This window comes from Cherax quadricarinatus, chromosome 8 (genome assembly GCF_038502225.1).
Source record: "Cherax quadricarinatus isolate ZL_2023a chromosome 8, ASM3850222v1, whole genome shotgun sequence".
NCBI lineage: Eukaryota > Metazoa > Arthropoda > Malacostraca > Decapoda > Parastacidae > Cherax > Cherax quadricarinatus.
Window position 1 is genome coordinate 61950305 of NC_091299.1, and position 27467 is coordinate 61977771.

At 44.3% G+C, this 27467-nt stretch overlaps 1 long non-coding RNA gene across 1 annotated transcript; it reads right to left on the reverse strand.

Moving 5' to 3' along the window:
- On the reverse strand, positions 1 to 27407 carry LOC128685529 (uncharacterized). Its single transcript, XR_011391757.1, has 3 exons — positions 27323 to 27407; positions 15429 to 15609; positions 1 to 175 (listed from the first exon to the last, which is right to left on the reverse strand). It is a non-coding gene; the product is annotated as an uncharacterized lncRNA (long non-coding RNA).
- Positions 27408 to 27467: the final 60 nt, after the last annotated feature.

Below are 27467 nucleotides of genomic sequence, written 5' to 3' on the forward strand. Positions count from 1 at the left end.
ATGGCCTTCACCACACAGCCGCTGCCCACGACATGGCCTTCACCACACAGCAGCTGCCCACGACATGGCCTTCACCACACAGCCGCTGCCCACGACATGGCCTTCACCACACAGCCGCTGCCCACGACATGGCCTTCACCACACAGCAGCTGCCCACATTGAGAATATCTTCAGCCTAAAAGATTCGATAAACTTAAGAGCATCAATTAAAATGTAATAAATAAAGTGTCTTTGTCACAGCAAAAATGTTCAAGGAGCACAAAAAAAAATAGAAAAATTAAATTACTTTGAGACAAGCCTCAACTGCTGTATTTGACAGGACGACAACATTCACAATTCTGGAGCTTTAAGCTCGGGAGGGGAAAAAAAAAATACCTACCCCAACCCTACTAACAATAGTAGTAATGAGGCGTACAGTCTCAATACTGGCATTATTAATAGTTTGAGGTATGATACATTTTTAAATTTCATGACCTTGTGAGCGCTGTATAGCCCTTGTGGCTTAGCGCTTCTTTTTTATTATAATAATTCATGACCTTGTGTTTGTATTGTCAGGAAGCGAAGTGTTGCGACGCTGGGCAGTGGAAAGTACAACTTCACTGCAAACACTTTCTCGTGCACAACAATCTTCTAACAGACCATAAGAACACTGGAAACAAGACATGATCACGTGTCTTGTTTGTCAGGAGGATTCTGCTGTTTGTTTTGTTTAATATGTTTATTATGCTGCAATTAAGTTTACCCTCCAACTCTTAACAGATATATTACAGCCTAACCAAACCTACTCCTAATATTGCACCACTCTCCTCTGAATCAAACCTGATTGACTTTCATCGACCTGTCAGGGCCCTGAAAGTTTATCACTCCCCCCCCCTACCAAGTTAGGCTGTGGTTCGTACGTGTCTGCGTGCGGCCAGCAGTAACAGCCTCGTTGATCAGACCTTGATCCACCGAGGCCTGGTCACAGACCGGGCCGCGGGGGCGTTGACCCCCGAAACCCTCTCCAGGTATACGTGCACATTTACCCAAATAAATTTTCCCATAGGGCTTATACACAGCTTGGGGGAGGTTAGGCAATCGGGTTTGATCCAAGGAAGGGGAGGGGCACTTGCAACTGTTTGTATCAAGATACCTTCACTGTACTAAAGACGAAATGGTAACTACCCTCTTGAAGGGTATCCAAATTAAACACGGAGGTTGTTAGGATCATTAAGACTACACTGTATTTTCCTCACGTCCCTCACAACACACTAGGCTAACAACCAACTCTATGGATTATCTAACCAGTTGAAGGCCTGTTGTATACCAGTCTCGTAACATACTACTATGCAAACCTGAGTTCATAACCTACCTTACCTGCCAGTTATGGCTGGCATCCTGGGCACAACCTGAGGACCACTACATTCAAGCCCCCACTCTACCTCTATTTTTCTGGGTTTCTAACCCAGCAGGGTTAATATTCCTATTCCCACTAATACCAATATAAATCACCCCATAACTATACTCATCAGCATCAGATGTTAGTGAAATCTTTCTGCCGACTAACACTTGAAAATAATGAAATCCTCTTATCATTAACGTCTGCTGCCAGAAGCGTTAGACTTCACTACTTACAAACTATCAAACCAACTGCAATTCTGAACGCTAATACTTTTATATTCATAGGAACCTGAACGCTGCTTAAATTTTCCAAAACGATGAAATTGTGTAAACTCAATGAGTATATTAACTTTGCACAGTTTGGCCAAAAGCATAAAATACCCACCACTACCCAAAGCCCACCAACGTCCCCACAGAAACCACATGCAATAACAGACTGCACACAGCTTCTGAAGATCGTTGGTGGGTTCCAAGGCCCACAGTTCTACGTAATCTATGCCTTCTGGGGAGACTACTCTCCCCTGCTATATGCATTCATAATGCATATAGCAGATTCTCCAGTTTTATTCACCTATCTAAATATATAAAACGATTTACAGTAAACTGATAAAAACCAACAACAGAGAAGCAATTCGAGACGATCTTTTGGTTTCTCTTGGACGAGTATTAATTATTATTATAATAAAAAAGAAGCGCTAAGCCACAAGGGCTATACAGCGCTGCAGGGCAGGAAGGAAGTGAGGGTATCAGGTGGCAAAAGGGAGATGGATGAGTAATAGGTTACGAATAACAGCGGGGCAGTGGATGGTCAAAGGGTAAAGGGCAGCAAGAGACTGAGCTAGAAAGGGCTGAGAGGAGTGCGAAAGGTATCATCATCAGAGTTTGTGGAGTAAATCAGTCATTGTTAAGAAGTCAATGAGAGAGTCAGGATTAAAGGATGGACCATCAGCAAGAAGGAAAGGTAGAGAGAGTAGTAGAAGGAAGACGACGTTGAAGGTAAATTCTGCGTGCTCGTTGATAGAGGGGGCAGTCTAACAGAATGTGGCTAATCGATACTGGAACTTGACACTGCTCACAGAGAGGAACAGGGTGCCTCTCCAGGAGATACTCATGAGTAAGACGAGTGTGGCCAATGCGAAGGCGGGAGAGAGTGGTCTCCCAACCTCGGCACTGATGACAAGAAAACGGCCAGTAACCTATGCTCGGTTTAATAGAATGAAGTTTGTTACCGAGCAGAGTTGACCAACATTGTTGCCAACGGGTGTGAAGGTGGGTAGCTATTGCAGCAAAATAGTCCAGAAATGGAACACCTCTATAGGAAATTGGAAGGTCATGTACTGCTGACCGCACAGCAGTGTCTGCCTGTTCATTGCCCTGTACGTCGACATGACCAGGGACCCAACAAAAAACAATATCCTTATGTTTGGTAGAGATACGGCGTAGCCAGAGTTGGATACGGAGAACTAGGGGGTGAGATGTAACAAATTTTCGTATAGCCTGTAGAGCACTAATGGAGTCTGAGACTACCACAAATGATGACACAGGCATAGATGCGATACGAATATTATTATTAAAATCAAAAAGAAGCGCTAAGCCACAAGGGCTATACACCGCTGCAGGGTAGGGAAGGAAGCAAGGGTATTGGATGGCAGAAGGGAGGAGGGATGATCAGTAGGTTACAGAAAACAGCAGGGCAGGGGATAGTACGGGGGTAGAGGGTAGTAAGAGATTGAAGTAGAAAGGGCTGAAGGTATCAGAATTTGTGAAGTAAGTCAGTTGTTGTCAAAAAGTCAATGAGAGAGTATGGATGAAAGGTGGGTCCATCAGCAAGAAGGGAAGGTAAAGAGAGAGCAGCGGAGTGAAGACGACGACGGAGGTAAATTCTGCGAGCTCGTTGATAAAGTGGGCAGTCCAACAGAATGTGGCTGACTGATAATGGAACTTGGCAATTCTCACAGAGAGCAGCAGGGCACCTCTCCATGAGATATCCATGAGTAAGACAAGTATGGCCAATGCGAAGACGGGAGAGAGTAGTCTCCCAACCTCGACACTGGTGATAAGAAGATGGCCAGTAACCTATACTCGGTTTAATAGATTGAAGTTTGTTGCCGAGCATAGTAGACCAACGTTGTTGCCAACGGGTGTGAAGGTGGGAAGATATTGCAGCAAAATAGTCCGTAAATGGAAAACCTCTACATGAAACTGGTAGGTCATGTACTGCTGACCGCGCAGCAGTGTCTGCCTGTTCATTGCCCCATACGTCAACATGACCAGGGACCCAACAAAAAACAATATCTTTATGCTTGGTAAAGATGCGGCATAGCCAAAGTTGGATACGGAGGACTAAGGGGTGAGGTGTATCAAATTTCTATATAGCCTGTAAAGCACTAAGGGAGTCTGAGACAACCACAAATGATGACACAGGCATAGATGCAATACGGATAAGTGCTGTAAGGATGGCATACAATTCAGCAGTAAAAATACTAGCCGAAGATAGTAAATGCCCTTGTACGACACTGTCCGGAAACATTGCTGCGAATCCTACGCCGTCAGAAGACTTAGAGCCATCTGTGTACACAGCAAAGGCATGAGAATGAGAGTGAAAGTGGTCAAGAAAAAGAGAGAGGGAAGCAACTGTAGACAGTTGGGCTTTCGAGAAAGGGAGAGAGAAAGAACAGACTCGAACAGCTGGAACTTCCCAGAGGGGTAGGGAAAAGTGAGATGCTACATGAACATATAAAGGTGGTAACTGAAGGGAAGACAAGAGGGAATGTAGGTGAAGAGGAAAGGGACGGAGCAAACAGGGGCGGCGAATAAATAATGTCTACTAATATCAGTGACTATTCTATAAATGGAAGGATTGTGTAGATCGTGAGAGCGTACATAGTAGCGAAGGCAATGGGCATCACGGCGATCAGACAAGGATGGAACATTCGCTTCTGCATAGAGGCTCTCAACAGGGAAAGAGCGAAAAGCACCAAGGCATAAACGTAATCCTTGGTGATGGATGGGGTTAAGGCTAGAGAGAGTAGCAGGAGAGGCCGCTGAATAAATCTGGTCACCATAATCGAGTTTCGATAAAACGAGGGCTCAATGTAGGTGAAGCAGAGTTCAACGATCAGCTCCCCAGGAAAGATGAGCAAGGGTTTTAAGAGGGTTTAGCCGGCTGTGACAAGTTGCCTTCAGAGAGGTAATGTGAGGTTTCCAGGATAACCTACGGTCAAAGAGAAGGCCTAGAAACCTGACTGAATCACGTTCGGGGATACGGGAGCCATAGAGATACAAAGGATGATCGGAGATGACAGAGCGTCTAGTGAAAGTAATTTGGCTAGTTTTGGTACTGGAAAATTTAAACCCATGCGTGGTGGCCCAATTGGAAACATGGTCGACTGCATGCTGGAGAGAAACTGCAATGAGATGACAGTCAGCGCCTGCACAAGCAATAGCGAAGTCATCAACATAGAGTGATGACCAAATATTGGGTGGAAGAACAGAGGCCAAATCATTTATAGCAAGGAGAAAAAGTGTTGTACTCAGAACACATCCCTGAGGGACACCTTCAGCTTGGACGAAGTTCGGGGAAAGCACATTATTGACTCGAACACCGAAGTGTCTGTCAGTTAAAAAGTTCTTAAGGAAGGATGGTAAATTGCCTCGGAGGCCTAAGGAGTGGGCTTGGGCCAAAATATTATATCTCCAAGTTGTGTCATATGCCTTCTCAAGGTCAAAAAATATGGCAATAACTGAGTGATTATTCGCAAAGGCATTACGAACATACGTATCCAAGCATAGTAAGGGGTCTATGGTAGAACGGCCCTTACGAAAGCCATATTGACTAGTGGAGAGACTGTTGTGTGTCTCTAAATACCACATTAAACGTCGATTTACCAGACGTTCCATCACTTTGCGAACTGCACTAGTAAGAGCGATGGGACGATAGTGGGAGGCATCATGTCCTGTAGTACCCGGCTTGTGGAAAGGGAGAACAATGGAAGATTTCCACAGCTGGGGAAGAACTCCTTGTGCCCAAATAAGACTGAAGAGGTGTAAGAGGACTACAAGGGCTGACTGATGTAAATGTTGTAACATACGAATATGAATGTCGTCAGGCCCAGCTGCCAATGATCGGCAAGCTGATAGTGTTGCTTCCAGTTCCTGAAGTGTAAAAGGCACATTATACTGTTCTTCTCGGAGAGAAGAAAAGTCCAAGGGTACTAACTCTCTGGCAGACTTTGAGAAAAGAAACGAGGGGCATAGATGGAGCCCCCGGGAAATACGGACCAGACGAGTGCCAATTTCAATGGCAAGAAAAGCCTCCAACTGGATGCCATGTGAGTCAAAATGAGACCCCCCCAGAGGAAATGGTGGGCGTTAAAATCACCAAGTAACAGAAGTGGTGGTGGTAAGGATGAAACAAGAAAGGCTAAGTCTGGGATAGAAAATGCTTGAGAAGGAGTGTGATATAAAGAACATATTGTAAACCACTTATTCAAGTGGATACAGGCTGCAATGTAATGCAGCGAGGTATGGACAAATAGTTGACAGTACGGAATATCATTGCATAGAAGAAGGGCACTTTCATTAAAGGTCCCATCTGAGAAAGGATTCGAAGAATACAATAAATTATAGCCTGAGATAGGTTGGAAAACAGCTGAGTGTAATTTTGGTTCTTGTAAGCAAGCACCAACAGGGGAAAACCTGGAAAGCAACATCTGAAGTTCACCCCGATTACCCCTGAGGCTGCGGATATTCCACTGTAAATAGGCCATGATTGGCAATGAAGAAAATACCAGGAATCCATAGGGAAGGGCACCTATGGACTAGAGGGGTTAGAAAAGTCAATGCGTGGTGCCATTGGAAGACGTTCAAGCAGCGAAGGAACGGAGCTTTGCAAAGAATGGGGTTCTGAAGATGGAGGAGAGGGAAGAGAAGGAACAGGTGGTGAATCAGTGTCCATTGAAGGTTTAGTCTCTGCAATATATTCTGAAATGGCTTCAAGTGTTTCTGAATTCAAAGATGTATGGGAGACCATATTGGAGGTAGAAGGAGGAGGGTGAGTAAAGATTGGGACAGTAATGGACTGTACCAAAGTAGAGGGGGACGAAAGAGTGTAGGGGACTGGACATGAAGTTTGGGGGGAGACAGAAGAGGCAGAAACCTGGGAGGTGGCAGAAGAGGGAGAAACTTGGGAGGGGACGGGGATGGAAGGCATAGTACGAGGAGGAGGGTGAACCTCCACACTTGTAATAGAGCTAGACAGAGGGGAAGAACTAGGCACAGAGACTAAAAAGGTAAGGTGTGGAGGTGGAAGAAGGGAAGGAAGGGGCAAAGAAGATTTGAGCAATGTGGATTTTTTGGACTTCTGAGAAGTAGAGGGGCGATTGGTATAAGGTGTTGTACGAGGTCTTGTCGATACTGGGGTTTGTGAGGAAGGACGCGAAGATGTGAGAACAGACTGAGTCGTAGTCGGGACATCAGAGCCAAGGACAGCAAAAGGATTAGATGCCAGAGTGGCTATGGGAGGGGTAATAACAGAGGAGGCTTCAGAAGATGGAACCCCAGAAGTGGGGGGATGTTTTGAAACATGAGAATAAGAAACATGGGGTAGTCTCCCTTGGAGGTGGAGATGAGTAACTGCCATAGCATAAGGGAGACCTTCTGCCTCTTTGAGGCAACGGATTTCACATTCATTTAAGTAGACCTGGCAATGGCGGGAGTACGAAGGGTGAGCTTCATTACAATTAAGGCAAGATGGAGGTTGACTGCAAGATGTATTAGAATGGTCATCGGCACCACAGACTGGGCATTCGGCTATAGATCTGCAATATTTCACTGGGTGACCAAAACGCCAGCAATTTCTACACTGTTGCGGTGTAGGTATCACCTTTCGAACTTGTAATCGATGTCCCGCGACATATACAGAGGACGGGAGTTCTCGGCTGTCAAAAATTAATCGAGCCACATTGCAAGGGTAACGTCTCCTCCCACAGGCAGGAAGGACATAAGTGTCTACTTTGAGGATTGGGAGATCCTGGAGTTCCAGCTGTTCAAGAATGCCATTGCCACATGACTGGAAATTCTGTTGGACTATGGTATGGGGCAGAATGACAGTACCACTACAAGAATTGAGAGAAAGATATTTTTCAATAGTGATAGGAGTAGTATCGATATTCGAAAGGAGAGAAAGATCATGAGCTTGGGTAGCATTCTGGACAGTGACGATGAGCGTACCGCTTTTGAGAGCATGAAATGAAATATCTCTACCAACAAGATGCAGGAGCGCTTTGCCAATACTATGGTCAGAAAGATAGGCAGAAGAAGAAGTCAGCCTTAAAGTAAAGAATTTAGTCCATTGTGTGGTCCGAAACTGAGCGTGGAGAGGGAGTGCATGTCGTGTCGGTCTTTTCCGAGTAGAATGGGAAGGTAATGAGGGGGCATCATCAGATTGACGTTGCCGTTTAGGAGTAGGACCGGAGGTGGTCCGGCATGAAACGGGCTGGCGATTCGAAAATTTCCATACCATAGAGGGAGAGGTCAGAAGCATAGTCAAAGGAGAGCGGAGGTCAGACAAATCAAAGAAGTCAGTGGAAGCCCCGGTACCTGAAGCGGGTGAGGAAACAGCACCAGCAAGAGGTACAGGGGTATCAGGAGTGTCCGAAGAGTGGTCTAAAAACAAGGCAGGGTCAGAATGGGGTGCGGTATCAAGAAGGGGCCCAGGGGTAGTGGGTTCATGGATTGGGTTCTCCATGGTTAGGTTACTCCTTTGCTTTTTGTTTTTAAGAAAAAAAAGAAAGAAAATGGAAATAAAAAAAAAGAATAAAAAAAGGGGGAGCAGGGAGGAATAGTTCCCAGGAGGAATGAAAGGGCCAGAAATCTCTCTCTGCGCCCAAGAGGACCTCAGCACCGCTAGTAGCACAGATGCAGCATGGAACCCGTGCCATACCCTACCCTTCATGCCAGTAAACCAGCAATCTGGGATAGCAACCTCACATCTGCCGAGCTACCTCGGTGGACAAAAGAGAGGGTGGCCGGATATCCACCACAAAGCATACCTCCTTCAGCCACCACCCCTGGAATCCGAAAGGTGGCTTCCAGAGATACACCCGTCGCCCGAAAGACACCCAAAGCTACTCCGGGATACCGGAGAGGGATCGGGACATCCCCAGGCGATCCAGATTCCACGGCAAACTACGCTACCACCAAGAACCTCAACGGAATGGGATGGACCCCGGTATCCTTTCCCCTACCTAGGAACTAGCGCTCCTGTGGGAGAAATCCCAAAGGCCAAAAAGAGGAAGGGCAAAAGGGAGGGGTGGGGAGGAGGAGGAATGGAAAAAGGAGAGGATGGGGAGGATGGGATAGGGAGGGGGGGATTGGGGGGTAATTAAGTTCGGTCTGAGGAAGGAGATAGACAGGTCTGATTCCTCAGACCAAGAGCCTTGTGGAAAATTTTATAGGGGTGATTACCTTTACATACCTCAACATTACATGCATACGAGTAATCTCCTTGGGAGACAACAACTATATTATTTACCGTAGTCACCCGTGTAGACATGTGAGAAAACTTAACCACCTCTGGTCACTGCAGGTGGCCCCTCGACCCTCACAATCTTATCCATATCTATCCGAGACCAGTATAAATTGGGTAGCACCCTCAAGTACGGCGCTACTAATTAATTGTGGACTGTATAGATTATATTAGTTTAATTGAATGAAGGGGGGGTGGGGTAGGTTACACATGGATATATCCATCAAGGAAAAACACTTGTACATAATCTCACCACTTACCAGATATTCTCTGGTGGTCACAATGTAGCTGGATCACTCATAACCTATCCAATTACAACATACCTAACTGGCCAGTATCAGTCTGCTATAACTAGAAGGGTTACTTAACTGTGGGTGATTGATACTCCTTATTTCCTCCATTCACCATCTCATTTCGATGTCCTGCTACACTGACACGGTTCTTATTCCAGCAGGATGAGGTATCCGTCGGTTTGTCCCGGTTTAGAAGTCGTGACTCCATAAAGCGTTCACTATCCTCGGGACAGGAACAACGAGGTAAACATGTGCGCACACACTCTGGGAATGGCAGTTCATATCGCTTCACCAATTCCTTAATTTAGTGTTATTATCACTGATTACATTACGATTTACAAGACGGTTTAATGTCTCATGATTATTATACACATTGGAGGCCACTCCATTAAGATTTGAGACCGATGAGTGATGATTAAATCACGGGTATTTTTTCCCAGGACAATCCATGGCGACGTGCCAGTCACCACCGGTCCTACCATTATTCACTCATTTTACCACCTTATTTACAGTAGTGCCATCAATCATGTTCCCTCACTCTTCACCAGGGACAGTCACGACACTTCCTATTATGAAGTGAGGCCTATATTAATCCTTAGGCCGCTGTGAACACCAATTTCCTGGTCTCATGTTTTCACAGCCTCTTAAACCTATTCAAAACACTGCCGCCTCTCCCATGCCCTGAGTCGACCTCTACCCCCGCACATCCGCGCATGCGCAAAGGGAACTCCTGGTTCTATCCTATTTTCAAATACATTTTTGACCCATATAGACACATTAAACACCTATTAGGCACTATAGTTTCAGAAAATTAAAATATTTTCCACAAGCCTCTTCACTACAACAAGGAGCCCCCCTAGAAGAGGGGACGAGTATTTAGTTAGGCCAAGAGTCAAAAAGTATAATAGACCACAAGACAGGTCGCAAAAACCATGGAAGGGGGAGGGGGGGGTTGAAATTACAAAGGACGTCAGATGACCAATTTTCAAAAAACAGCAGTAGTGTTATAGACAGTAGCAGTAAAAGCAGTAGTAATAACAATGGTAGTATAGGTAGCTCTGGTAAGATTTGCGGTAATACCAATGTTGGTAGTGATAATGCTAATGGTTGTAGTATTAGTATTGGCAATAATAGAAGTGATGGCAGTCAGTCTAGCACCAAGTCCTAGTAGTGGAAGTAGTAGTAGCATTAATAGTGGTAATAGTAACAACATTCGTGGCTGAAACAGTGTCAGTACAAAAAAAAAGGAAAATTGAGACAAGTTAACCTTCAATAACAAAATTGAACAGGAGCTTAAAAAACAAGAAAAGCAACCCCAATATTACTACTGGCCAATGTTAGGTAACAAATTAAAAGTAAATAAAAAGTCTGGTTAAGAGACTGATCTATCAAGGTTGGAGGATAGATCTCAAAATTAACTCTCCAGTTTAGCCTCCAGGACTGTTGTCACCTCTGTAGTCGACAGATAAAGTTACTCCCCAAGCGAAACATTTCATGAATAATGATACCTGTCACAATGTCTCTTACCAACTTGGTACTGTACACCATTTATAATGTGAAAACAATACAAGTTAGAGAAATCTGGTCCAGCAAAAAAGGTATCAAAACTAAGGCCAGATGCAGTCGAAAGTGGTCTCAAAAAACCACAGGTTAGACCGATACATCTAAACTTTCCTCCCTAAGTGTCAGTTCTGTCAAGTTAGTAAACAAAGCAACATCAGACCTGCCAAAGGCATAAAATACGTAGAACGCCCACCACAACCACTACCCAAAGCCCGAAACCCACCAACATCCCCACAGAAACCACATGCAATAACAGATTCCACACAGCTTCTGAAGGTCGTTGGTGGGTTCCAAGGCCCACAGTACTACATAATCTATGCCTTCGGGGGAGATTACTCTCCCATGCTATATGCATTCATAATGCATGTAGCAGATTCTCCAATTCTATAACTTACCTATCCTACTTAACACCTAAATCTATAAGTTATTTTGATAAAAACTAAATAATTGTAGACCTACAAAGTGTTATATATATATACACCACAACTATGCAGCATACTCCAGGTATAGGCCTTACTAATTTGCAGAGCTGTGGCGGTGAAAGGGGGATGAAGGGAGGTGAAGGTAAGATCAAGGGGGGTCTAGGTATGATAAAGGGGTCTAGGTAAGATCAACCAGCCTACAATGTCTTTGTAAATATATACTGTATAACCCAATTTCAAAACAAATGCTCTTCCCCTCCCAAGACGCTCTAATACAGACTCTGGAGTCGTAAGCGCTAAACCCTCAAGGTTATGCTAAAAATATTTTTGGGACTTCAAAGCATAAAATTACTTGGCCAAGCCCTCTACAACCCTACTGAAAATAGGAAGATGTGGTTAATTTAACATTTCCGAGGAAGGTTTTCTGGCTATAATACATTCTGCCTAAGGAAAATTTATCCCGTCATGAGAAGCTAAAACTTTGGTTGTGTAGTTTTAAAAACAGGTTAGACAAGTGAGTGGTTGAGAGTTGGACTTGCCTAGCATGGGTCAATAGGCCTGCTTCAGTGCTCTTTCCTATCTTAATAATGGATATGCCTAATTTAATAGGCTTTCCTTACACCCGGCATCAAGACCTCCGCCATTACCCTCATCACACTAAACTGTTTTATTATAATTGACACACTGAAAATTTGTCTGGACTGCCTCCATGTGAGTTGTCTACCCTAGCAAGCTCTGTTGACACCGAGCCCTGAGGTCGGTACCTCAGCCTCAAGTGGCTTATAGGACAGATTTCCATAAATGACTGATGTTGCAAGAAATCTCGCCTGCATGCACGTATTAAGGACTAACTAACTTGGTGTTGGAGAATGTATCCCGGTCCTCAACCTCCCTAAGCTTTAGCCCCTCTGGACTTTCCCTCAGAACCACCTGCAACCGGGAACTTTAATTCCTGCAATATTCAGTCGGTATTAGTGACCTGCCTGCATCTCAGAAATTCCTGTTTCCAAGGGATGTGTGTATCCCCTTGTATAACTATGCAGAAATAGACACTAGCTTCTAAGCCTGATGGAGTGACGCTGGTACGTACTGGTCATGGGCTGCACAAAGGCCCACAGTTCAACTCACTCTCAATTTCCTCCAGAAACTGGCCAGAATACTGAGAAAGAAAGGGAGGTCTTGTCTTACTGTATGGGCCTGACAGAAGAGGGCATGTACGGTACTTCGAGGTGCCTCCACCAGATTTCCCCAGGTCTAGTAAGTGAAGACACGTGGAGGTGCCGCTCTGATGTTCACGGAACTTGTTATTCCGATGGTGTCTGGTCTTAGAAGGCACTGCAGTCTCAAAACCCCATGCCCCTGCATTCAAACTTGGGCTGCCAGTTCTCCCTGGCTAATATAACCTAGTGTTTGCCTACATTACTGGTCTATTACTACCTACGTTAAGGTCTTAGGTCTACATTATCTATAGTCCTAATATTAGTTTACTAACAGTATAAACTACCTACCTCTTCCTCGATTAGATTTTGCCACCAAAGTGGCTAGTTTATTGTGCACCCCATATCCATCCTGTGGACGGTAGCGTGAGAGCATATGGATACACAAAAGGCCTAGGAACTAGGCCCCAAAGGGTTAACAGGAATACATATGGATTTATATCTACATATCTATAGTTCACTTATCGGTTACAAGCAAATTTAGGAAATTTGCTTAATATACCTGGTATCTTATTTTCATTAATAAGATATCTTGACATGTCACATAGGTTATTATACTGTCTCTGTATTCCTCAATAAGTGGACAATTAAGCACATAGTGTTCAAGAGAGTTACCATATGCCTGATCACATAATTTACATTTAGTTTGATCATCATCTGTGTGTCTCCCAAACTGCCAGAAGTACTTGTAACCAAGCCTAAGCCTGGCCACTACAACATCAGTCAGTCTGTTCACATTGCACGTTGCTCCATAAACATACTTATCTACGTTCATGTTATCATAGTGGGTTATAGATCTACTCAGGCTTCTAACTGCATTCCTATAACAATCATTTTCATTATTTACTTCTCTCCTAATATTATTCCTAATGCTAGACACAGTTATACCAAAGTTATATTCTACATTCTCCTTCTAGGTACTCTTCTTGGCTAACATATCAACTTTATCATGAAGGAGTAATCCAATGTGTGATGGGATCCATAGCAATTGTACATTAATTCCTTCGTCCCTAATTTTTGAGTATCTATACCTGGCTTCTCCAATAAGCATGTTGTTGGAGTCATTATATGAGTCAAGAACCTTCAATGATGACATAGAATCAGTAATGATGATGGAGTCAAGCTCAGTGTCATAGGTTAGCTTTAGCGCCATTAGGATTGCAAACAATTCAGTTTGCAGTGTAGACGCCCAGTTGTTAATTCTTATGCCTAACTCAACAAATTTATTATTGTTCTTAACTAGGGAGGTGGCAACAAGAGCAGATGCAGCCCTGCCAGAAGACTCCTGTTTAGATCCATCAGTGTATATAACTTGTGATAACTTATTACTACCAGCTAGGTGAGAAATTTCTTCTTGAGCAGTTGCTCTAACAAGAGATTTAAGGAAGGGATTACTAGCAATGAGCTTCTTGGGAGGGACTTGCAGGTATGTGATATTAAATGAACACATCTTCCATGGAGGGGTGAAATGCTCTTGTTGCCTACAGTGATACAGTTCATGCAGGTTATAAAAATTAATGCAATTGCACGTTTTCACAATCCATTTAGATCTGTGTGTATTTACCTCTAGACACTTGGTCAGATTCATTGTGACAGTGTCTGGTTCGTTTCTCAAAATTCTAATACCGAGTACAATGTTAATCTCAACAATCCTATCACTGATACTAGAAATACCAAGCTCCTTCCTCATGTTAAGAACTTTTGTAGATCTGGGACAGCCAAAAATAATCCTGAGAGCTTCATTTTGCATTAACTCCAAGGGTCGGAGAGAACTTTCTCTAGCTAATATCAACATGGGAGCAGCATAATCAATTAAGGACCTAACATAGGCTATGTACATCATTCTCACGATTCTCACATTAGCACCATAGTTGGAATTGTAGCCAGCAACAGCTTTGAGAGTATTTAGCCTAGCTTTGCATTTCTTGTTTAGTTGTGGTATAGTGGATTTGTTAAAGGGTACATCTACACCAAGATATCTGTAAGTTTTAACGTAGCTAATGATTTCACCCTGCAAATAGATGGGTGGGGGATGTCGTTTGCTTGTTAATATCTTTGTTTTAGAAGAAGATATTATGAGGCCTAGTCGATTACAAATTGCTTGAACTTCATTAAGAATGGTATTCATCTTCTTATGCCCTGTTGTATGGATCATGATATCATCAGCATAGCTTATAGCTATATGTTTAGGTGAGGCAGGTAGAGCATTTAGGAGATCATTAATCAGAATATTAAATAGCATGGGACTAAGAACTCCTCCCTGCGGTGTACCTAAAGACATTTCTTTAGAATCACTTCTGAAGCCTTGGTAAAGGACAGAGGATACTCTATTTGACAGGTATCCTATTATCCAGCAGAGTAAGCTACCACCAATATTCATTTTGGCTAGTTCATGTAGTATAACGGTTCTGTTCGCAATATCAAATGCAAATTTTAGATCAAGAAAAGTGGTATCTGCCCTGTGGAACTTTAGGACCGAATAAGTTCCAACACACGCAATTACCCAATCAAGTATGCCCAGGCTTACTGCAGTGTTCCTCCTTTCTTATATGAACAGTGCCAATGGATATAAAGGAACATGCCCACTTGTGCCAGGGATCGAATCCAGGTTCTTCAGTTGACGCCACTACAAACTGAGCCATGATGTATCACTTACACATTTCATCTCTGCTTCCTACAATCTTCCAGAACAGCTATCAGCTGCATAATATATTAGACCAACTAAAACTTCCTAAAATCTAATCAGTCTTCAGTTCTAAGCTTTACAACTCATTTCTCCAATATTTATCTCCACCCCATTCAAGGTCACCTACAGAATACATTCATTATTTCCTGGCCAGAAATTTCATCTCTGGTCGGGAGATAAGCCAATACTTCCCACTAAGCTAATTTTGACATAAACTGCTTACGATCTTTCTTATATGTACTCTCACCACCACCTCCCCACCTAATACAATTACTCTCTGCTTCAATAACCAAACTTCAGTGGACTTATAACCTGGAAAGACAAGTGGGCCCCACCCACCTTTAACGACGTCTCCAGCTACTGCATCTCCACACATCTAGAATAACCCTCTTCAGGTATAGCACTAAATTTGATGGTCAGACCATTTACTAGTGTGGTTGTCTCCACCCCTCAGACTGATCAATGTTGCTGTGTTGATCACTGTTGCAGCACACACAGCCAGGCACAGCAATTACCACACCTGGAACATTATAACCATCAACATTACACACATATACACAAAGAAACAATCAACATCATATACACAAACATTACCATGTAATGTAAACTAACATTACTGCCTCATATAACCATTAACGTTTAACATAGTAAAACTATATTTTCTTTAATCAATATCTCTTACACATTAACCTGATGACTAACAATTTGGTTACATGGACCACAAGGCGCAAGTTACTTGGATCAAGATTATTATAATCAAAAAGTGCTAAGCCACAAGGGCTCTACAGTGCTGTGGGGCAGGAAGGAAGCGAGGGTATCAGGTGGCAAAAGGGAGATGGACGAGTAATAGGTTACGGAGAACAGCAGGGCAGTGGATGGTGAAAGGGTAGAGGGCAGCAAGGCATTGAGGTAGAAAGGGCTGAGGGGAGTGCAAAAAGTATCATCATCAGAGTTTGTGGAGTAAATCAGTCGTTGTCAAAAAGTCAATGAGAGTCATGATTAAAGGAGGGTCCATCAGCAAGAAGGGAAGGTAAAGAGAGAGTAGTAGAGCAGAGACGACATTGGAGGTAAATTCTGCGTGCTCGTCGAGAGAGAGGGCAGTCTAACAGAATGTGGCTAAGCGATACTGGAACTTGACATTGCTCACGGAGTGGAACAGGGTGTCTCTCCATGAGATACCCATGAGTAAGATGAGTGTGGCCAATGCAAAGGCGGGAGAGAGTAGTCTCCCAACCCCGGCACTGATGACAAGAAGACGGCCAGTAACCTATGCTCGGTTTAATAGAATGAAGTTTGTTACCGAGCAGAGTTCACCAACGTTGTTGCCAATGGGTGTGAAGGTGGGTAGCTATTACAGCAAAATAGTCCAGAAATGGAACACCTCTATATGAAATTGGTAGGTCATGTACTGCTGACTGCGCAGCAGTGTCTGCCTGTTCATTGCCCTGTACGTTGACATAACCAGGGACCCAACAAAAAAAAATATCTTTATGCTTGGTAGAGATACGGTGTAGCCAAAGTTGGATACGGAGAACTAGTGGGTGAGGTGTATCAAATTTTCATATAGCCTGTAGAGCACTAAGGGAGTCTGAGACTACCACAAATGATGACACAGGCATAGATGCAATACAAATAAGTGCTGCAAGAATGGCATACAATTCAGCAGTAAAAATGCTAGCCGAAGATAGTAAATGCCCTCGCATGACGCTGTCCAGAAACACTGGTGCGAATCCGACGCCATCTGAAGACTTAGAGCCATCTGTGTACACAGCGATGGCATGAGAATGAGAGTGGAAGCGATCAAGAAAAAGAGAGCGGGAAGCTACCATAGGCAGCTGGGCTTTCGAGCAAGGAAGTGAGAGAGAACTGACCTGAACAGCTGGAACTTCCCAGGGGGGTAGGGAAAAGTGAGATGCTACATGAACATATAAAGGTGGTAACTGAAGGGAAGACAAGAGCAAATGTAGGCATAGAGAAAAGGAATGGAGCAAACAGGGGCGGTGGACAAATAAAGAATGTCTGCTAATATCAGTGGCCATTCTATAAATAGAAGGATTGCGGAGATCGTGAGAGCATACATAGTAGCGAAGGCAATGGGCATCACGGCGATCAGACAAGAATGGAACATTTACTTCTGCATAGAGGCTCTCAACAGGGGAAGAGTGAAAAGCACCAAGGCATAAACGTAATCCTTGGTGATGGATGGGGTTAAGGCTAGAGAGAGTAGCAGGAGAGGCTGCTGAATAAATCTGGTCACCATAATCATGTTTCGATAAAATGAGGGCTGATGTAGGCGAAGCAGAGTTCGAAGATCAGCTCCCCAGGAAAAAAGATGAGCAAAGGTTTCAAGAAGGTTTAGCCGGCTGTGACAAGTTGCCTTCAGAGAGGTAATGTGAGGTTTCCAGGATAACCTACGGTCAAAGAGAAGGCCTAGAAACCTGACTGCATCACATTCGGGGATACAGGAGCCATAGAGGTACAAAGGATGATCGGAGATGACAGTGTCTAGCGAAAGTAATTTGGCGAGTTTTGGTACTGGAAAATTTAAACCCATGCGTGGTGGCCCAATTGGAAACACGGTCGACCGCATGCTGGAGAGAAACTGTAATGAGATGACAGTCAGCGTCTGCACAAGCATTAGCAAAGTCATCAACATAGAGTGATGACCAAATATTGGACGGAAGAACAGAGGCCAAATCATTTATAGCAAGGAGAACAAGTATTGTGCTCAGAACACATCCCTGAGAGACACCTTCAGCTTGGACAAAGTCCGGGGAAAGCACATTATTGACTCGAACACGGAAATGTCCGTCAGTTAAAAAGTTCTTAAGGAAGGATGGTAGATTGCCTTGGAGGCCTAAGGAGTAGGCTTGGGCCAAAATAATGTACCTCCAAGTTGTGTCATATGCCTTCTCAAGGTCAAAAAATATGGCAATAACCGAGTGATTATTCACAAAGGCATTACGAACATACGTATCCAAGCGTAGTAAGGGGTCTATTGAAGAACGGCCCTTACGAAAGACATATTGACTAGTGGAGAGACTGTTGTGTGTCTCTAAATACCACATTAAACGTCGATTTACCAGACGTTCCATCACTTTGCAAACTGCATTAGTAAGAGCGATGGGACGATAGTGGGAGGCATCATGTCCCGTAGTACCCGGCTTGCAGAAAGGGAGAACAATGGCAGATTTCCACAGCTGGGGAAGAACTCCTTGTGCCCAAATAAGACTGAAGAGGTGTAAGAGGACTACAAGGGCTGACTGATGTATATGTTGTAACATACGAATATGAATGTCGTCAGGTCCAACTGCCGATGATCGGCAAGCTTAGTGTGTTGCCTCCAGTTCCTGAAGTGTAAAAGACACATTATACTGTTCTTCTCTGAGAGAAGAAAAGTCCAAGGGTACTAACTCTCTGGCAGACTTTGAGGAAAGAAACGAGGGGCATAGATGGAGCCCCCAGGAAACACGGACCAGATGAGTGCCAATTTCAATGGCAACGTCAAGAGGGTTTGCTACATCAATACTGGCGACCCATAGAACAGGAGCTGGGTCAGGAGAGTACTTACCACTCAATTTCCTCACTTTTTTCCAGACTGCACTCATAGAGGAAGCAGATGTGATGGTGGAAACAATCTCGCCAGCAAGTGCATTTAACGTCATGGATGACACTGCGAGCGATCACACGCTTCTGCTTAAAATCAAGAAGTCTCTCATCGGTTCTATTGTACCTGTACCTGCCCCATGCAGCGCGTTTCAAATGTACTGCACGAGCACAAGCAGGAGAGACCACAAAGGAACTCCCGCACTTCTGAGAATGCCTGCTTAAGGTTTAGGGTATAGAATCAGAAGCTGCGGTGAAAACTGACGTCGAGAAGAGGTGTAGGAGCTCATCAATGGAGGATGAAGAAGGAACCTCACTAAAAGCCGTGAGTTGCGAGTAAGGGTCCCAATTTGCTCGATCAAACTGCCAGCGAGGGCTATGGAAAGGTGGTGAATATGAAGAAGTAAGAATGATTGGAAAATGATTGCTGTCATGAAAGTCCGGTAGAACAGACCAGGACTTACATGACAGTCTAGTGCAGTGGAGGAAGAGCAGACTGATAGATCAATGCAAGAGAGAGTATGAGTACGAGGATCAAATTGAGTGAGAGTACCTGTATTTAAAACATGGAGAGGGCAAGAGGCAAGAAAAACCTCCAACTGGATGCCACGCGAGTCACAATGAGACCCCCCAGAGGAAATGGTGGGCATTAAAATCACCAAGTAACAAAAGTGGTGGTGGTAAGGATGAAGCAAGAAAGGCAAAATCTGGGATAGAAAATGCTCGAGAAGGAGAGAGATATAAAGAACATATTGTAAAGCACTTATTCAAATGGATACGGGCTGCAGTGTAATGCAGCGAGGAATGGACAAATAGTTGACAGTACGGAATATCATTGTGTAGAAGAAGGGCACTTTCATTAAAGGTCCCATCTGAGAAAGGATCCAAAGTATACAATAAATTATAGCCTGAGATAGGTTGGAAAACAGCCGAGCATAATTTTGGTTCTTGTAAGCAAGCACCAACAGGGGAAAACCTGGAAAGCAACATCTGAAGCTGTGAAGGCTTACTCAGCCCTGTAACAACTTCAGACAGTATTACCAAGGCTGGCTCCTCCTCAGGAAAATTAGTGAATAGAAAAAGAAATAATAACAAACATAAACACTTTATTATATAGAAAATATAAAATATAAAACACTTGAATATGAAATATTAATCCTACATTAAAGAAAATGAAAAATGAAAAATATAAATAACTGAATTCAACGCTAATATATATAGAGGTGTCTGGTGTTGGTGACACTGAGTGTTGAAATCGTAGCCGTTGCCGATGATGGGGGGGGGTCGCAGGTGTTGGTTACAACCCATTGGCTAGTTCTTCACAGTATAGCCTTGAGTATTATATCCCGATGACAGGAAAGCAGGTCCTTTATCGCTGCAATGATGAGGGGTTACGTCCTGCAATTTCATACAGGTACACAGGTAATTAAATCCAAAAAGGGGAAGTCTCAGGATGTTAGTCCATCTCCATCAGTTCTGCTCGTTGATTGGCAGGTGACCCTCTCTGTCATCCAAGCTGGAAAGATAGACAGGTTACCCACTGCTTAAGAAATCACTCTCCATGATAAGTACAATACCTAAAAGAGGTGGTGATTATCACAACAGTCAACCTAGAGCAAGACTGAAAGGACTAAGTTTATTATTGGTCAAAAGTGAAGCTTTCAACCAATAAATCCACTAGAATACAAGGCAGGCATGTACTTACAGTAATGCTGGGAGCTGTGAGTCTAGTGATTACTGTTTGGACCGGAGCCACACACATCACCTTTCAGGGGGGGGAAGGAGGAGGGGAAGGGATAGCGGGACCTAGACTGACCCTACCTTAACAAGCAGCCGGCAGTCAAACTATTACTTTCGGGGTGGGGGAAAAAAGGCGGGAATAGCGGGAGCTTGACTTACCCTACCTTAATAAGTAGCTGGCAATGAAACTATCATTACTGAATACTCCCTCTCTACTCCTATCTATTGAACTTTTCTCTCACAGAAGCTCACCCCGATTACCCCTGGGGCTGCAGATATTCCACTGTAAATAGGCCATGATTGGCAACGAAGAAAATACCAGGAATCCGTAGGGAAGGGCACTTATGGACTAGAGGGGTTAGAAAAGTCAATGTGCAGTGGCATCGGAAGACATTCAAGCAGCGAAGAAATGGAGCGTTGCGAAGAATGGAGTTGTGGAGATGGAGGAGAGGGAAGAGAAGGAACAGGAGGTGGATCAGTGTCCATTGAAGGTTTAGTCTCTGCAATATATTCTGAAATGGCTTCAAGTGTTTCTGAATTCAAAGATGTATGGGAGACAATATTGGAGGTAGGAGGAGGAGGGTGAGTAAAGATTGGGACAGTAATGGACTGTACCAAAGTAGAGGGGGATGAAAGAGTGTAGGGGATTGGCAAAGGAGTGTGGGAGGGGACAGAAGAGGCAGAAACCTGGGAGGTGGCAGGAGAGGGAGAAACTTGGGAGGGGACGGGGGTGGAAGGCATAGTACGAGGAGGGTGAACCTCCACACTTGTAATAGAGCTAGACAGAGGGGAAGAACTAGGCACAGAGACTGGAAAGGTAAAATGCAGAGGTGGAAGAAGGGAAGTAGGGGGCAAAGAAGATTTGAGCAATGGGGATTTTTTGGACTTCTGAGTAGTAGAGGGGTGATTGGTATAAGGTGTCGTACGAGGTTTTGTCGATACCAGGGCTTGTGAGTAAGGACACAAAGATGTGAGAACAGACTGAGTTGTAGTTGGGACATCAGAGCCAAGGACAGCAAAAAGATTAGTTACCAGAGTGGCTATGGGAGGGGTAACAACAGAGGAGGCTTCAGAAGATGAGACCCCAGAAGTGGGGGACGTTTTGAAACATGGAAATAAGAAACACAGGGTAGTCTCCCTTGGAGGCGGAGATGAGAAACTGCCATAGCATAAGGGAGACCTTCTGCCTCTTTGAGGCAATGGATTTCATGCTCATTTAAGTAGACCTGGCAATGGCGAGAGTATGAAGGGTGAGCCTCATTACAATTAAGGCAAGATGGAGGTTGACTGCAAGATGTATTAAAATGGTTGTCAGCACCACAGACTGGGCATTCGGCTATAGATCTGCAATATTTCGCTGGGTGACCAAAATGCCAGCAATTTCTACACTGTTGCGGTGTAGGAATCACCTTTCGAACTTGTAACCAATGTCCCGCGACATAAACAGAGGACAGGAGTTCATGGCTGTCGAAAGTTAATCGAGCCACATTGCAAGGGTATCGTCTCCAGCCGCGGGCAGGAAGGACATAAGTGTCTACTTTGAGAATTGGGAGATCCTGGAGTTCCAGCTGTTCAAGAATGTCATTGACACATGACTGGAAATTGTTGGACTATGGTATGGGGCAGAATGACAGTACCACTACAAGAATTGAGAGAAAGATGTTTTTCAATAGTGACAGGAGTAGTATCATATTCGAAAGGAGAGAAAGATCATGAGCTTGGGTAGCGTTCTGGACAGTGACAATGTGCATACCACTCTTGAGAGCATGAAATGAAATATCTCTACCAACATGGTGTAGGAGTGCTTTGCCAATACTATGGTCAGAAAGATAGGCAGATGATGATGTTGGTCTTAAAGTAAAGAATTTAGTTCACTGTGTGGTCCGAAACTGAGTGTGGAGAGGGAGTGCATGATGTGTCAGTCTTTTCCGAGTAGAATGGGAAGGTAACGAAGAAACATCAGGAGATTGTCGTTGACGTTTAGTAGTAGGACCGGAGTTGGTCCAACGTGAAACAGGCTGGCGATTCGAAAATTGCCATACCATAGAGGGAGAGGCTGGAAGCATAGTCAAAGGAGAGCGGAGGTCAGACAAATCGAAAGAGTCAGTGGAAGCCCCAGTACCTGAAGCGGGTGAGGAAACAGCACCAGCAAGAGGTACAGGGGCATCAGGAGTGTCCGAGGAGTGGTCAAAAAACAAGGCAGGGTGGGTGTGGTATCAAGAAGGGGCCCGGGGGTTGTAGGTTCATGGATTGGGTTCTCCATGGTTAGGTTACTCCTTTACTTTTTGTTTTTAAGAAAATAAAAATAAAAAAAAGAAAAAAAAGGGGGGGAGCGGGGAGGAATAGTTCCTAGGAGGAATGAAAGGGTCGGAAATCTCCCTCCGCACCCAAGAGGACCTCAGCACCGCTAGTAGCGCAGATGCAGCATGGAACCTGTGCCATACCCTACCCTTCGTGCCAGTAAACCAGCAATCCAGGATAGCAACCTCATATCTGCCGAGCTACCTCAGTGGACAAAAGAGAGGGCAGCCGGATATCTGCCACAAAGCATACCTCCTTCGGCCACCACCCCCGGAATCCGAAAGGTGGCTTCGAGAGATACACCCGTCACCCGAAAGACACCCAAAGCCACACTCTGGGATACCGGAGAAGGATCGGGATGTCCCCAGGCAATCCAGATTCCACGGCAAACTACGCCACAGCCAAGAACCTCAATGGACAAGAACCTCAAAGGAATGGGATGGACCTCGGTACCCTTTCCCCTACCTAGGAACTAGCGCGCCTGTGGGAAAAATCCCAAAGGCCAAAAAGAGGAAGGGGAAAACGGAGGGATGGGGAGTAGTAGTTTACCTGGAGTTTACCTGGAGAGTGTTCCGGGGGTCAACGCCCCCGCGGCCCGGTCTGTGACCAAGCCTCCTGGTGGATCAGAGCCTGATCAACCAGGCTGTTACTGCTGGCTGCACGCAAATCAACGTACGAGCCACAGCCCGGCTGGTCAGGTGCTTGTCCAGTGCCAGCTTGAAGACTGCCAGGGGTCTGCTGGTAATCCCCCTTATGTATGCTGGGAGGCAGTTTGACACTTATTGTATGATCTCTTAACTTGCTAGTGACACCCCTGATTTTCACTGGGGGGATGTTGCATCGTCTGCCAAGTCTTTTGCTTTCGTAGAGAGTGATTTTCGTGTGCAAGTTCGGTACTAGTCCCTCTAGGATTTTCCAGGTGTATATAATCATGTATCTCTCCCACCTGCATTCCAGGGAATACAGGTTCAGGAACCTCAAGCACTCCCAGTAATTGAGGTGTTTTATCTCCGTTATGTGTGCCGTGAAGGTTCTCTGTACATTTTCAAGGTCAGCAATTTCACCTGCCTTGAAAGGTGCTGTTAGTGTGCAGCAATATTCCAGCTTAGATAGAACAAGTGACCTGAAGAGTGCCATCATGGGCTTGGCATCCCTAGTTTTGAAGGTTCTCATTATCCATCCTGTCATTTTTCTAGCAGATGCGATTGATACAATGTTATGGTCCTTGAAGATGAGATCCTCCGACATGATCACTCCCAGGTCTTTGACATTGATGTTTCGCTCTATTTTGTGGCCAGAATTTATTTTGTACTCTGATGAAAATTTAATTTTCTCGTGTTTACCATATCTGAGTAATTGAAATTTCTCATTGTTGAACTTCATATTGTTTTCTGCAGCCCACTGAAAGATTTGGTTGATGTCCGCCTGGAGCCTTGCAGTGTCTGCAATGGAAGACACTGTCATGCAGATTCGGGTGTCATCTGCAAAGGAAGACACGGTGCTGTGGCTGACATCCTTGTCTATGTCAGATATGAGGATGAGGAACAAGATGGGAGCGAGTACTGTGCCTTGTGGAACAGAGCTTTTCACCGTAGCTGCCTCGGACTTTCCTTTGTTGACTACTACTACTCTGTGTTCTGTTAGTGAGAAAATTATAGATCCATCGACCAACTTTTCCTGTTATTCCTTTAGCATGCATTTTGTGCGCTATAATGCCATGGTCACACTTGTTGAAGGCTTTTGCAAAGTCTGTATATATTACATCTACATTCTTTTTGTCTTCTAGTGCATCTAGGACCTTGCCATAGTGATCCAATAGTTGAGACAGACAGGAGCGACCTGTTCTAAACCCATGTTGCCCTGGGTTGTGTAATTGATGGGTTTCTAGATGGGTGGTGATCTTGCTTCTTAGGACCCTTTCAGAGATTTTTATGATATGGGACGTTAGTGGTATCGGTCTGTAGTTCTTTGCTATTGCTTTACTGCCCCCTTTGTGGAGTGGAGCTATGTCTGTTGTTTTTAGTAACTGTGGGATGACCCCCGTGTCCATGCTCCCTCTCCATATTACAGAATGGACATAAATTCGTTAGAAAACATTCAGCGTAGGATGACTAAATTAATACATAACATTAGAAATCTTCCTTATGAAGAAAGATGGAAGACTCTTAAGTTACATTCACTTGTTAGACGAAGAATGAGGGGAGACCTGATCGAAGTGTATAAGTGGAAGATAGGTATTAATAAAGGGGATATTAACAAGGTCTTGAGGATATCTCTCCAAGAGAGAACCTGCAGTAATGGATTTAAATTAGATAAGTTTAGATTTAGAAAGGACATAGGAAAGTATTGGTTTGGAAATAGGGTAGTTGATGAGTGGAACAGTCTACCTAGTTGGGTTATTGAGGCTAGGACTTTGGGTAGTTTCAAGTTTAGGTTGGATAAGTACATGTTGGATTTGAGAGGGACTTGCACATCGGAGCTTGTTTCTTGGGTGGCATTGAAAATTGGGTTGGACAAATGTTTGTTAGTGGGATGAATTGTAAAGGACCTGCCTAGTATGGGCCAACAGGCTTGCTGCAGTGTTCCTCTTTTCTTATGTTCTTATGTTCCATAGGATGGTAAAAGCTTGTGATAGGGGCTTCTTGCAGTTCTTGATGAACACGGAGTTCCCTGAGTCTGACCCTGTGGAAGAGTGCATGGGCACAGGGCCAGATTACCGCATAGGCAAACTAGGCATTTGCCTAGGGCCCCGCACATTTGGGGGCCCCGCGGTCCAAGGGGTTCAGGGGCTCATCCAAGACTGCGCACATGGTGCAAGTGCAAAGGGGTCCCTACCTAAAAAGTTCAAGTGTTTGGAGAGTAAAATTTATTTTTAAAAATTAATCAAAACAAAAATAATGAAATAAAATAAAATAAAAATAAATGAACCTAACCATAGATGGCAACACTCAACACGCCTTTGTTTACATCAGAACAGCTGTGTTTTCCCGCTAATGGGCGAGTATGGGAGATTCCTCTCCAATTTTCTGTAGTAATTACACGTTATCTTGACTTGTACTGTGACAAATTAACTGAAGTGTTGTTGACAGACATTGATGTGTATGGTTTTGGTTGTCTTGTACTTTCCCTATTAAATTTAATCTAAATAGCCAGAGTTTATTTAATTAGACCTAAAACAGGCTCACACCACCCCCCCCCCCCAAGCTGGAAGGGGTCGCTTCGCTTACCCATAACTCAAAGGGGCCCCGCCAGTCTGAATAGCCTAGGGCCTGGAGACTTCTTAATCTGGCCCTGCATGGGCATGTCATTTATCGCCTGTTCAAAGTCATTTGGTGTCAGGATAACATCAGATAGGCTTGTGTTAACCAAATTCTGTGGCTCTCATAAAAAATTCATTTTGATCTTCGACTCTCAGTCTGGTTAGCGGCTTGCTAAAAACCGAGTCATACTGGGACTTGAGTAGCTCACTCATTTCATTGCTGTCATCTGTGTAGGACCCATCTTGTTTAAGTAGGGGCCCAATACTGGACGTTGTTCTCGACTTTGATTTGGTATAGAAGAAATACTTTGGGTTTCTTTAGATTTCATTTACGGCTTTTAGTTCTTCCCACGATTCCTGACTCCTATAAGATTCCTTTAGCTTAAGTTCAATGCTTGTTATTTCTCTGACCAGTGACTCCCTACGCTTTCAGATATATTGACCTCTTTTAGCCGCTCTGTTATTCTTTTCCATCGCCTGTAAAGGGAGCACCTGTCTCTTTCTATTTTACATCTACTCCTCCTTTTTCTTAGAGGAATAAGCCTTGTGCATACATCGAGTGCCACCGAGTTAATCTGTTCTAGGCATAAGTTGCTTAGTATATCTTCCCAGCTTATATCGGTTATGACTTGGTGGAAAAAATCCCAAAGGCCAAAAAGAGGAAGGGCAAAACGGAGGGGTGGGGAAGAGGAGGAGGAAAGAAAAAAAGGGGAGGATGGGGAAGATGAGATAGAGAAGGGGGGATTGGGGGGTAATTAGGTTCGGTCTGAGGAAGGAGACCAACAGGTCTAATTCCACAGACCAAGGGCCTCTTCACCACGCCACGGAGCCCCCCTTGAAGAGGACTTGGATCAAGAGATCTTCACTAAGTTATCTTTCAATAATGGAAAAAAATAGCCCAGAACTACATATACCATTATGGGTTATGTAACGCCTAGTGTGCGAGTTATCGTTTGATCAGAGGAAGGGGAGGAGCTCCAGTTCCTCGCATCAATTATTATTATTATTATTATAATCAAGGGGGAAGCGCTAAACCCGGAGGATTATACAGCGCCTGGGGGGGGGATGTGGAAGGCATTCAGGCTTAATTCGGGGAACTGGAGCACAGATCTAATTCCCTAAATCAAGAGCCCCTCACCAACATCAAGGAACCTTCCTTGAGGGGTCCTCGCATCAAAACCCTTCCACTGAGGTCAATTACCCTCCTTCCAAGACATCAGGCCCCAAAGAAAATTATTAAAACAGTGAGCAAACTGGTGGCAGGGACCAGGAGCTGCAGCTCAACTCTGCTGTTGTACTTACAAACACGTCAACAGACAATACTTACTTTATTTAGGTGTATTGAGGCTGAAGAAGCAGTAAAACCGGCGGGGCGGCAGGAGGAGGAGCATCACGTCTCTCTTGTACGACCACTGAAGGTTAACTGACTTTTAGTGACCTTAAGGTTGGTCACTGTCCTGACCTTCATTATA